Source organism: Ptychodera flava, chromosome 8 (assembly GCF_041260155.1).
Source record: "Ptychodera flava strain L36383 chromosome 8, AS_Pfla_20210202, whole genome shotgun sequence".
NCBI lineage: Eukaryota > Metazoa > Hemichordata > Enteropneusta > Ptychoderidae > Ptychodera > Ptychodera flava.
The window spans coordinates 13,373,302-13,383,460 of record NC_091935.1 but is presented as its reverse complement, the minus strand read 5'-3'; the positions used below and the strand labels follow the sequence as shown (position 1 = coordinate 13,383,460).

At 38.2% G+C, this 10,159-nt stretch overlaps 1 protein-coding gene across 2 annotated transcripts in view; it reads left to right on the top strand.

Annotated features, from left to right (window-relative positions):
* The first annotated feature begins 861 nt into the window (after window positions 1-861).
* LOC139138540 (protein O-linked-mannose beta-1,2-N-acetylglucosaminyltransferase 1-like) overlaps window positions 862-10,159 on the top strand; it is a 105,459-nt gene continuing 96,161 nt past the window's right edge. Inside the window, exon 1 of one of the 2 annotated variants that reach the window (XM_070706954.1) lies at window positions 862-1,031. The gene's annotated coding sequence lies outside the window, so the exon portion shown is untranslated. The remainder of the gene's footprint in view (window positions 1,032-10,159) is intronic. The other variant, XM_070706951.1, reaches the window with a different exon arrangement.

Sequence of the window (10,159 nt, the reverse complement as noted above, 5' to 3'; positions counted from 1 at the left end):
ATTTCCTTTAGACCATGGACAGCAGGTTTCTTCATTGTCTATGATCAGACATTATGACAAAAAATTTATAATGAAAGCTACCCCCACAAAGATATACTGCATTGCTGTTCACATCGCGCATCGTAATTGGTTCTCCACGAAGGGATTTTAGGGGTTGGCCACCCCTCTATTTTTGGAGCAATCTATTCATATGTTAATAACTTTTAAAAATAATGTATTTTTGCAACAAAAGAATATGCAATTATGCATCATTATGTAAATTGACCGCCCTTCTGTTCCAAGCTGTGAAGAACAGTCTAGAATGATACCATACCCTGTTGACATGGCAATGGAAAATATGCTTTGCCAAACGGGCCCTCTGAATGAAATGTTACCATGGTACTCTGTGAATGTATCATAAGCTGACTCTTGATCATGTTGATAGTTGCCATAGAGAACAACTTATTACACAATTCCCACGTTGTGATGGATATTTATTTGTAGACTGGCACTAGTTTGAAAGATTCTCAAACCAATCTTAGTTGCATCATTGCACATCAGAAGATGACAGTCCTTTTCAGGGTTTTGTTTTTGAACAAGATAAATTTATTCCAACAAAGTGGCAAATAAAACAAATCTACATAACTGTGAATATTTGAGCGAACGAACACGTCTGATAAAAAATAGTCTTTTTACTGAAGAGAAGAAAAATAAAAAATGTTTTAAAAAATCATGTTCTCTTCGGTTTGCTGTTTGATCGGTCTGAGATACCGCCCCCACAATGTGAGAATCCTACGTTGCGCGTGGTCTCCCCGTACTGTCAGTACCAGTGCATGCAGTATGCAAACGCAAAGTACGGAAGTGGGCCAGACATGCGTATTGCAACCCTTCACTCCGCCATTTTTGAATGACAATCGTGTGTACACTTTGCAGCTTCTGCGGCAGACGCTTTGTCCACTGCTAAGTTTTTTTGAGGCTGGTCATCGTCGAGAGCTCACCGGGAAAAGGCTTCGTTGAAGTGTAAGCTCGTGAATTCGTCAAAGTTTTGAGAGGTATGTTATCATATTCCTTTTCGATCTCTGGTCGATCGTTTTATTTCACCAGCGTACGGTCTCGCTCGACCCGGCCGGCCGCGTAACATACCCATGCGGCACATATGATGATATGCCGATCGACCGTGGATAACTCCGTGCTACGTGAAGCGTGGTACATGAACGATGTTTACTGGAAAGTAATTCCACACTGTCGACATCAAACGTGTTACTCGAGAGGATTTGCTTGAGCGATGTACAGTGTTGGTACCGTGTTGTCGATCGCAAGACGTGTTCGCAGACCCAGGTACAAGGTTTCTGCTGCAGACTACGTACATACTACTGTACACTGCAGTCTGTGAACGTGCGTGAATCACTGTTACAATGGCCAGCAGCAGCGCGGATAGGCGCAGATACACTATCACATAGGCACACGAGGCAAATTGTTTTGTTTTGGATCTAGTATGCATATTGTCGGCGATTTGACAGGGCCTGATGTATAAGGCACCGGGCCTCATTGACATTGGCAGTTGCAGAAGGACGTTTTCAGTGACAGTTGTTCACAGTACTCTGGTAGTAGTAGTGTGGTGCACTTTTTTCGTTCGGGATGGCGCGAACTAAGCACTCGTCGAAATTGATCGCAGTATTGATCACTAGTAAATGGTAAAATTATTATGCAATGTAGAATTATTCACTTACAAATTCTGGATCCGATAGGGGAAGTAAGGGAAATGGATAAGTGAAAGTAGCGTAAGAGTACGAAGCCCCTTTTCGGCAACCTTCAGGAAAAAAACATTACCAAAGCCGATCGCAAACTTCAAAGACATTGGCAGGTGTTGAGTAATAATTTCTTTACACCTTTCCATCTAACTTGCCTTCATTGTTCTCCTGTCACCCACTTCCGCAAGTTGTCCAACAGTTGTATTTTATGAGTGAAGTACACAGGCGAGAGGATCGTGAATGAACAGCTGTTTGTAAAACTATGATGAAGATTGGAGGCAGCCTTGGAAACAGCAGGAGGAGACAAGGGGATCCAAACGGGACTAGACTGCATGGGTCACTGCACTAATTATAATTAACACGACTGTGGCAAGTAAGCTGCAGTCTGGCCACATTAATTATTCGACCAAAAGTCTCACAAGGTTTTTGCACCCGAAAATTCAAACACAATGCTGACAAACAAAAGAGAGACCATTTTCAAAGATATTAAACCGCAGTGGCTCTAAACTCAGTTTTGGAAAAAAGAACTCACTTTTGAAAATTGCATAATCCCATTCAAGACAGATTTACAAGAAAAGCTAAGCCAGGATAAAGGAAAAAGTTAGTAAACTGTTCTAATATTTCCCTGAACTCTGTTCTGTTGACATGGGATTTGTTCTCTGATAGAGTTCTCATACTGCTCTTTGTATTAAGTCAGTGTACCCACACTGCTATGAATACACGCATCTAATATTTTAACCTTTACCCACAGTGTAGGGTTTCCAGCCACTTGTTGGTAAACACAACAATGGTTTTCTTGAAAATACATTGTATATGCTGATACTCAGATTCTACATATTGGTGATTGGCAAGTCATTGTTTTGTTTTCATTGTAAAATTTTCAGATTCTGTGGGTTTCATTTGTGTGAAACACAGTAAAGAGTGTTTTTGGTAAAGGCAGTACACTGTTAAAATTTTACACAGATTGTCCACTCATTTTTCTGCGGTTCCCCTTTGTATGTTATTAATGTATGGACTTAAGAGGGACCATGATTAACACAATCCTCTTGTGGGACAACAGAAAATTGTTACAGAGGTTCCCAAAACTTGGAAGATTTAGTGAGACAACAGCTTACCAAGTACTGCACTTTTGTAATAGCCAGTGTGTTGAGGTGTTGTTGACATACACAATATACTGTAAAGGACATCTTGCAGTCTTGGTGTTCAAATTGATTCCTTGATATCTTATCAACTCTATCAGAACACCATTTGCTTTGTTTATTAAAAAGACAAGATTTTGTCCCAACATAATCAGTGGACTACCATTCAACTGATTACAGTTAAAGTGATTTGTAATCATTTTTTCAGAAGGAATCAAAAGCTACAGGTGCAAAGTTCCTGTTGTACATGTAAACTTTGATAAATTAATATGATTACATGAAGGGATTACTCGGTGAAAGAAATCTTTTGCAATGAAAAAATATCTCTGTGTTAACAGTGGACAGTAGGTAGGGCTTAGATCCCATACCAATACATTGTTTTATGCAAATTGTTAAATCGTAGTGGTTAACTGTTTCATGTAACTTTGCATGTCAGATTTACATTTTGATGAACTCATTTTTCGCAAGTTCTTTTTAGATAAGTGTCCGTGCGTAAAGAGGAGGCTCTGTATGTTGTATTGCGACTTCTGTAAAATGGTGTAGTAGATTCCTACACTTTTTTAAAAGTTCCCTTTTTCACCTCACAATGCATTTAATCTTTCATGTTGACTTTATGAGATAGGTACTCTGTTGGCTGTGACCTTGGTCTTAGATACAGTACATGACAACACTTCCCTGGTGATGCTTGATGGCTTCTCATACCACAGGGAATTGAGTAATCTTGTTGTTGTTGTTGTTGTTATTGTTGTTGTTGATGGTGATGATGATGATGATGACGATAATAAAAAATATTAAAAAATAATGTGTCATTCCTTGCTGTTGTTTGTCGATGTTGTAGATAATTGTAAAAGAAAACTGTAATCGTGACAAAAAAACGACGTAGGTCGCCCAACGTCAGGACGGGAGTGACGTTGGGCGACCGACGTCGTTTTTTTGTCACGATTACAGTTTTCTTTTACAATTATCTACAACATCGACAAAAAACAGCAAGGAATGACACATTGTTTTTTAATATTTTTTATTATCGTTATCATCATCATCATCATCACCATCAACAACAACAATAACAACAACAACAACAACAACAACAAGATTACTCAATTCCCTGTGCTCATACTTACTAGTAATTGTCATACAAAAGCCCCGCCTTTCTGAGATACTTCATCCAAACTTTGATGACAATTTTCATATATATAAGCCAGTTCCAATCAATAATACATGGTACAATGCTTTGATACTGCTGTGTCATGATTTAAAAAGTGAAGGGATTTTGACCAAACTTGTCCGAGAAATCTTGGATCTCCATGAAATGTGCTGTGATTAGTTAATGTTCCTGCAGCCATCAACATGTTTGTGCATGGGAAAACCGGCACATCATTTCGGAACAGAATGCTCACAAAGAGAACAAACGGGCATTGCTGCTATGTTCTGAACTCAGTCACGGCACAGTCCCTCCACCCACGGTCACTATCTCTAGGGAAAGAGATTCCTAATGATAGTTATGAAGGGATTAAAACACAATGAAACAAAAAAGTATAATGGCTGCTTCTGCCTCCATGTGTACAGTGACAGGGATGTGATACTACGATTCACTGCATCTTGCCAGTGCCCAGATCAGTCACTTGTTTTCCTGCATATTTGTGCGAATATCAAACAAACCCAGGCTGTTATTGGTTATGCAATAAGATCACGGTCTGATTCAGTTTGTACACAGAAGACAAAATAGCCTGTCCTTGAAACAAAGAAAACGTTGAAAAGAGAGAAAAAAAGATTGAAAAGATGAAAAGGTATTTAGAGAGTGTTTTAGGCTGTAGAATGTGTAGACTGGGTCTTTAGAGTGAAAAGGGGGTGTTTTTGTTACACCTTAGCTGTCACTGCGAGGGTTTGTTGACACCAAGCCCATCTGGGACCTGCAATCACAAGGTTTGGTACTTTGCAAATGTCCCAAACTGATCATGTACATGGAACTTTTGATGATTAGCTTTTCAACGGTTGATATGCTGTGTTTACAATGTCTGGTTCTCTGATTTCAAGAATCCATGTGATAGTCAGACAGACAATTTTTGTTTGCTTTTAAATATCTTGGGTGCTTACATTTTAAATTGGGTCGTACCATTCATGACAATAGGTAGGTCAGAAGTTCAACAGGTAACACTTAATCCCATGTGGACGTTTAGAGACCAACTCGGAATGTTGTTTGTATGTGTGATAGTAAGTAAGACTTGTTGGTGACATGTCTTGTATCGACAGGCAAATATTTCAATGATATGTGACTGAAATATCGTTAGAATTCATGGTTATATGCTGTATTTTAATAGGTACACCAACACCTTGGATGAAACGTTCACACAAAGTGTCCAGAGAAATTTAGTATGCGCGTCTGTCACATTTGTGTTGCTTGATAAGAATTGTCCAGCATGCAAAGAATGTTACACATTAGTGTGATTCCTTTGAAAGTTAAATAGTTCCCTAAAAGATGGTGTAACTTCTAAGAATAAACTTGAAGAGGCCGCCTGCTATAAAAGCTGTCCGATTTGTGATACCGATGATTTGAAAATTGTCCTGATTTCCATGGATGGGAGACAAGGATTTCAAAAGTATTTGCACCACTGAGACCGATTCTTCACAGCAGTGTGCCTTGCCCTCAAAACTGTTAGATTGCTGAACTCTCTCAGTCAGTACAGCAGTTTTCGTTGAAATTTCCTTGAAATCAGATGCATTCTAATATTTGGTACATATAAAAAACTTTTCTTGAGAACATTCTCAGTGGCACATCAAATGGTTCAAAGGACACTATAGAGTAAAGAAAAGATAATTTGGAGGACCCAGTGGATTTTAATTGCATGTTTAAAATGCATCTGTGAAGTATTGAAAAAAAGATCCAAAATAAAAAGATTGTATCCTCTAGTCACAGCAGTATGATACTTTTGAGCCCAAACAATCTTGGATGGCCTGTTGGTTACATCCAGGCTTCCATAATCCAAAACTAGTTCTGAGGTATTTCTGTCACATAGTTGTGATGTTTTGTATAAATTCATTCCTGAATCGCTTGCATAAAAGTTATTTCTGTAGCATTCATGCTTGGATGAGAAGACCTGTATGCAAAGAATGTAGAAGTCTGTTGACGAGTGTTCAAAATGTCACCCAAGGGTTTCCATGCGAAAAGAGAGTTCCAGTGTAACACAGTCTGGTAAAATACAGTGTATTGAGTCATTTGGACCATTGTGTGGTATTTTTGTCAGCATGTTCATAGACTGAGTATAGCTGTTGTCTGGAATTTTGCACATTTCAGCACATGAATAATTGTACTATTACATAATTACAAGTGTAATTTCACACACATGTTGTCATTAGTGTAGAATATAACTGATGTCATCCTTCCATGTAATTATGCAAATTTCTGTGTGATTCATGAAGTTACAGAAATTGCTTTTGAACATCATGGCATGGTTGTATAAATCAAAAACACTCCATAGGGTGACAATATAGCCAGCCAGGGAGAGTTGCAATCTTGCTATATGTATAATCATGGTATACTGTACCTACTTGCATGTCAAGAGACTTTTTGGTTTATTAACAAGTATATTTCCACCAAAACAGAAAATGGTCATTACTGAAAGACGTGTAATTTTTTTTTCTCCAAAGCGCTTATTTTTTCTGTATGCCACTATTGTGTGTCTTTCTTGTTTTTGTCTCTTGTCTTGTGTCTTTGTATTGTGTCAGCAAAATGGAAAAGCTTAATAAAAAACTTATAAAAACCAAAAAAACAAGTGTATTTCCACCAAACGAAAATATGTGTGAATATAAGATTATGCCAAAAATGTGTAGTATTCTAGCAATTGTAATGGCGGACTGACCCAGGGGACTGAGACCCAGGGCAACTCATCGCATTTTCAAATCTGTTCCTTTCACTCAAGACAGGGAAATCTCGCTTGTTGTAACCCTCTCAACCTCTCACCACCAAATTTTGGTATGTTCCTTTTGTTCTATGAGGTTGAATGAATCTATATACAGGAAATGGGGTGACAGGTTTTACTGCAAGGATATCCGTTATTTCATAGTGTTTGCCAGTAGCATGTGTTCATCTCCTTGTATGGAAAAAATTGAAAAAATGGCGAGTTTTGCATCACACAGTCTATGTTTCAAGATACCAAGATATTAGTATGATCAGGACAGGAAAGAGTCCTTCATCGTAAAAATGATATTCAAGTTGTAAGTATTTGATGGAGCTCACTTGGTGAATGTCGTACACATCCAATACCTTGCTTTCACATTTAGTGTTATTGCAATTCTGTGCACCATGCGCCATACAAGATTTATGAATCATAAAATTTGCGTTGACCTGAAATTCCCTGTAAAATCCGCTGACCCTGGAAAAGGTGTCTGCAATAAAGAAAAATAGAACTCGTATCATGTTTCAGGCGATGGGATTCCATACCAGGTCATTTCTCAGTATGGAAATTCATGGATGTTTTAAAATATCCCTAGAAAAAAGGATATTACTTCAGAACCTAACTCAATTCCTCTTCATTGTAGCGTCACACTACTTAGGTGCATCCCCCAGGGTTAAAAGGTAAGGTTTCAAAATTCTCAAATTGTATATTTTTTCAAGCCTCAGGCAAAGAGTCTGTTGTGTGTGAGACAGAATATATTTTAAACATTGTGCAGAATATATTTTAAACATTGTTAAGCTTGAGAGAGATAAACTGCTTTAAAACAATTGGCAAACAATGTCGCTGTGTCCAGTGTTTTAGTTCGGAGATTGTATCAGTTGAGTTGCTGAAGCCCTGCCTGAAACTAGCCTTGAGGGCTGAAGTAATTATAGCCATTGCTATAGTCTGTGCGTGTTCCTTGGTCATTGGGATTGGTAACATACTGGTAAACCAATAAAGATTTCTTTTTAAACTCTTCGGTTACAATTGTGAGAAAGGTGCAAGCTTGAAGTCTCATGTCCACTTCAATAATCAAGACTCAATACAGACTGAGAGAAAACACAGGTAAGAAGTGTTGAAAATGGCCAACAAAAGCAGTGGTAGTTGAATAGTTCAGCTTCAATTTCAATGGCATTGTTGAAAGATGGGGAACTCAATACCCGTCACAGTGATTTTGAAACTGAGCTCTGTCACTGGAGGAAAGAGTGGTTTTGTTATGACAAGAGTAAAGCTGGAATTTGTAAATTATAACTGTTGAGAGGTGGTGTAATCAGAACTGAAATCGGGGTGGGACCGCCAAAAAGGGCCACGCATACTACATTGCATACTTGGGTGGGCAGCAGTAAAAAAAGTGTGTTTCAAAACAGTCAAATTCAGTTACAATTGAGTCTTGTTTCCCATCAGCAGTGGTTCAAAAATAAAATGAAATATTGCCACCCTTGATGATCTTTGAAGATCAAACGAAAAAAAGGGGAAATTTTATGCTTGACAAGGTTTATCTTGCAGAGTTTATGAGCTCAGTGGTTGATTGTAAACTGTCCAATACAAAATCATGCATGCCCGATGCTCCAGTGCAAGATTACAGTATAAACTGTGGTAATTTTTGCTTCCCATACTTGCCTTCTCTGTTAAATAAATTATAGGATGAACTACATTTTAGGTAGGTTGGCTTTCGACTATACATACATACGCTGTAAATTAGTAATGTTCTATAAATACGGATTCAATTTTTCTTGAAATGTAGAATTTATTTAGTATTTGTAAATGTGTCAGACACTGAGATCATATATTGTGGTAGCCATCATTCCCTGCTATGGGAGGTACGTCATTGTTTTCATCCAACATTCTCGGCATTAATGTATACACGAGGGATTAGTGTCTGCACCTTTGTTTTCTGTCTGATATTATTATGCATAGAGCTTTTTGCCATTATTAAAGGACGCATTGTTGTGTCGTGTTGTTTTGGTACTTTTATTGTAAAAAAGAAGTTACAGTTACAAATTAGATACAATAAGGTTTGTGTGTCGGTTGTATTAAAAATAGCGTACAAAAACGTGGCTGGTACGGCTATTTGGCATTGGCAATAAATAGATTGAACAAAGTGTGGTTGAAAAATGGAATCATGCTGAATTGGATACAACGTGATGTTTGTAGGGCCTGAGGACACATGTACCCTATATCATTTGTTTTAAATCTCCGTGATATTTTAGTCTAGTTGAATTTACACGGCAAGAATTTAGCGTTGATCGAAGCCTTTCGTGTAATTATAAAAATGTCCCATAGGAATTGGATAATCCTAACACCATGGGTCAAAATTCCTAAGGAATTCAATGGAATTCCTCTTTGACATTGTGGGATTTTGGTTTCAATTTTTAACATACATGTAGCCTCCTAGATCCTACGCATCTTGTAGTCTCAGAGGGATTTGGGGACACTTTTTTACTCCTGTGGTAATCCCATAGGATTGCAATGTAGTGTTTCTGTAAGGGAAGGGCTGCAGCAATTGTGAACTCCTGAAAAGGTTCTGTTTCAAGATAGACTCATGTTTGGTCTCCCAGGTTGGGAAATTTTCTCTCTTTGGAGTCATTGTCTTCTGTGTTTGCTTGACACCATCTTTCAACAGGAGTGCTTTTGAGGTCTGAACAGTGCCCCAAGACATGTCTGTGTACAGGAGGTTTACGGATACAACCCACAGAATGTTACTGTGCCAGGGCTTACACGCTTCACTGAATCTGTCCCTAATAGAAAATTTGCCGGTATTTACTCAGGAAATCTTAATTCACTGTAACAATTTGAGATTTTGATCTTTAATTAAAGGAAAACAGAAATGTGCTATTACTGAGTGTGATAGCATTGTTTAGTGCCTGTCTGAATGGAACAGTTTATGTTTTTGTTTAGGTTTGTATTAACTTTTAACTTTCTACTGCCAACTTGCTAATCTCCTGTCTTGGAATAATCCGTCACTGGAGGAAACTTTTTCTTTGCAATGTTTACAGAGGTTGTCATGGTAATTTTGTTGCTATGACAATGTGTTGATTCACTACAGTTCCCACTTCCAGATTGATAACTATTAAATAGATGGAATTTCTGACATCTACCATACTATATACTTCACTGTTGGGGAATGAATATCAACATACACAGGATGGAATGTTCAAAGTGGTCAGAATTTCCACAGCACAGCCTGTGTGCAGAGATATCTATGGTGTCAACTGAGGACAGCCCAGGCAACAGGAAATATGCACACTTCCCCTGCATGTGCCTAATGGAAAAAACTGCCATCCCTGGTCAGGAAGCAGACACAAATAAGTCGTGAAATTGATCTCTTCCGTTTCCGAAATATTTATAATACACATCA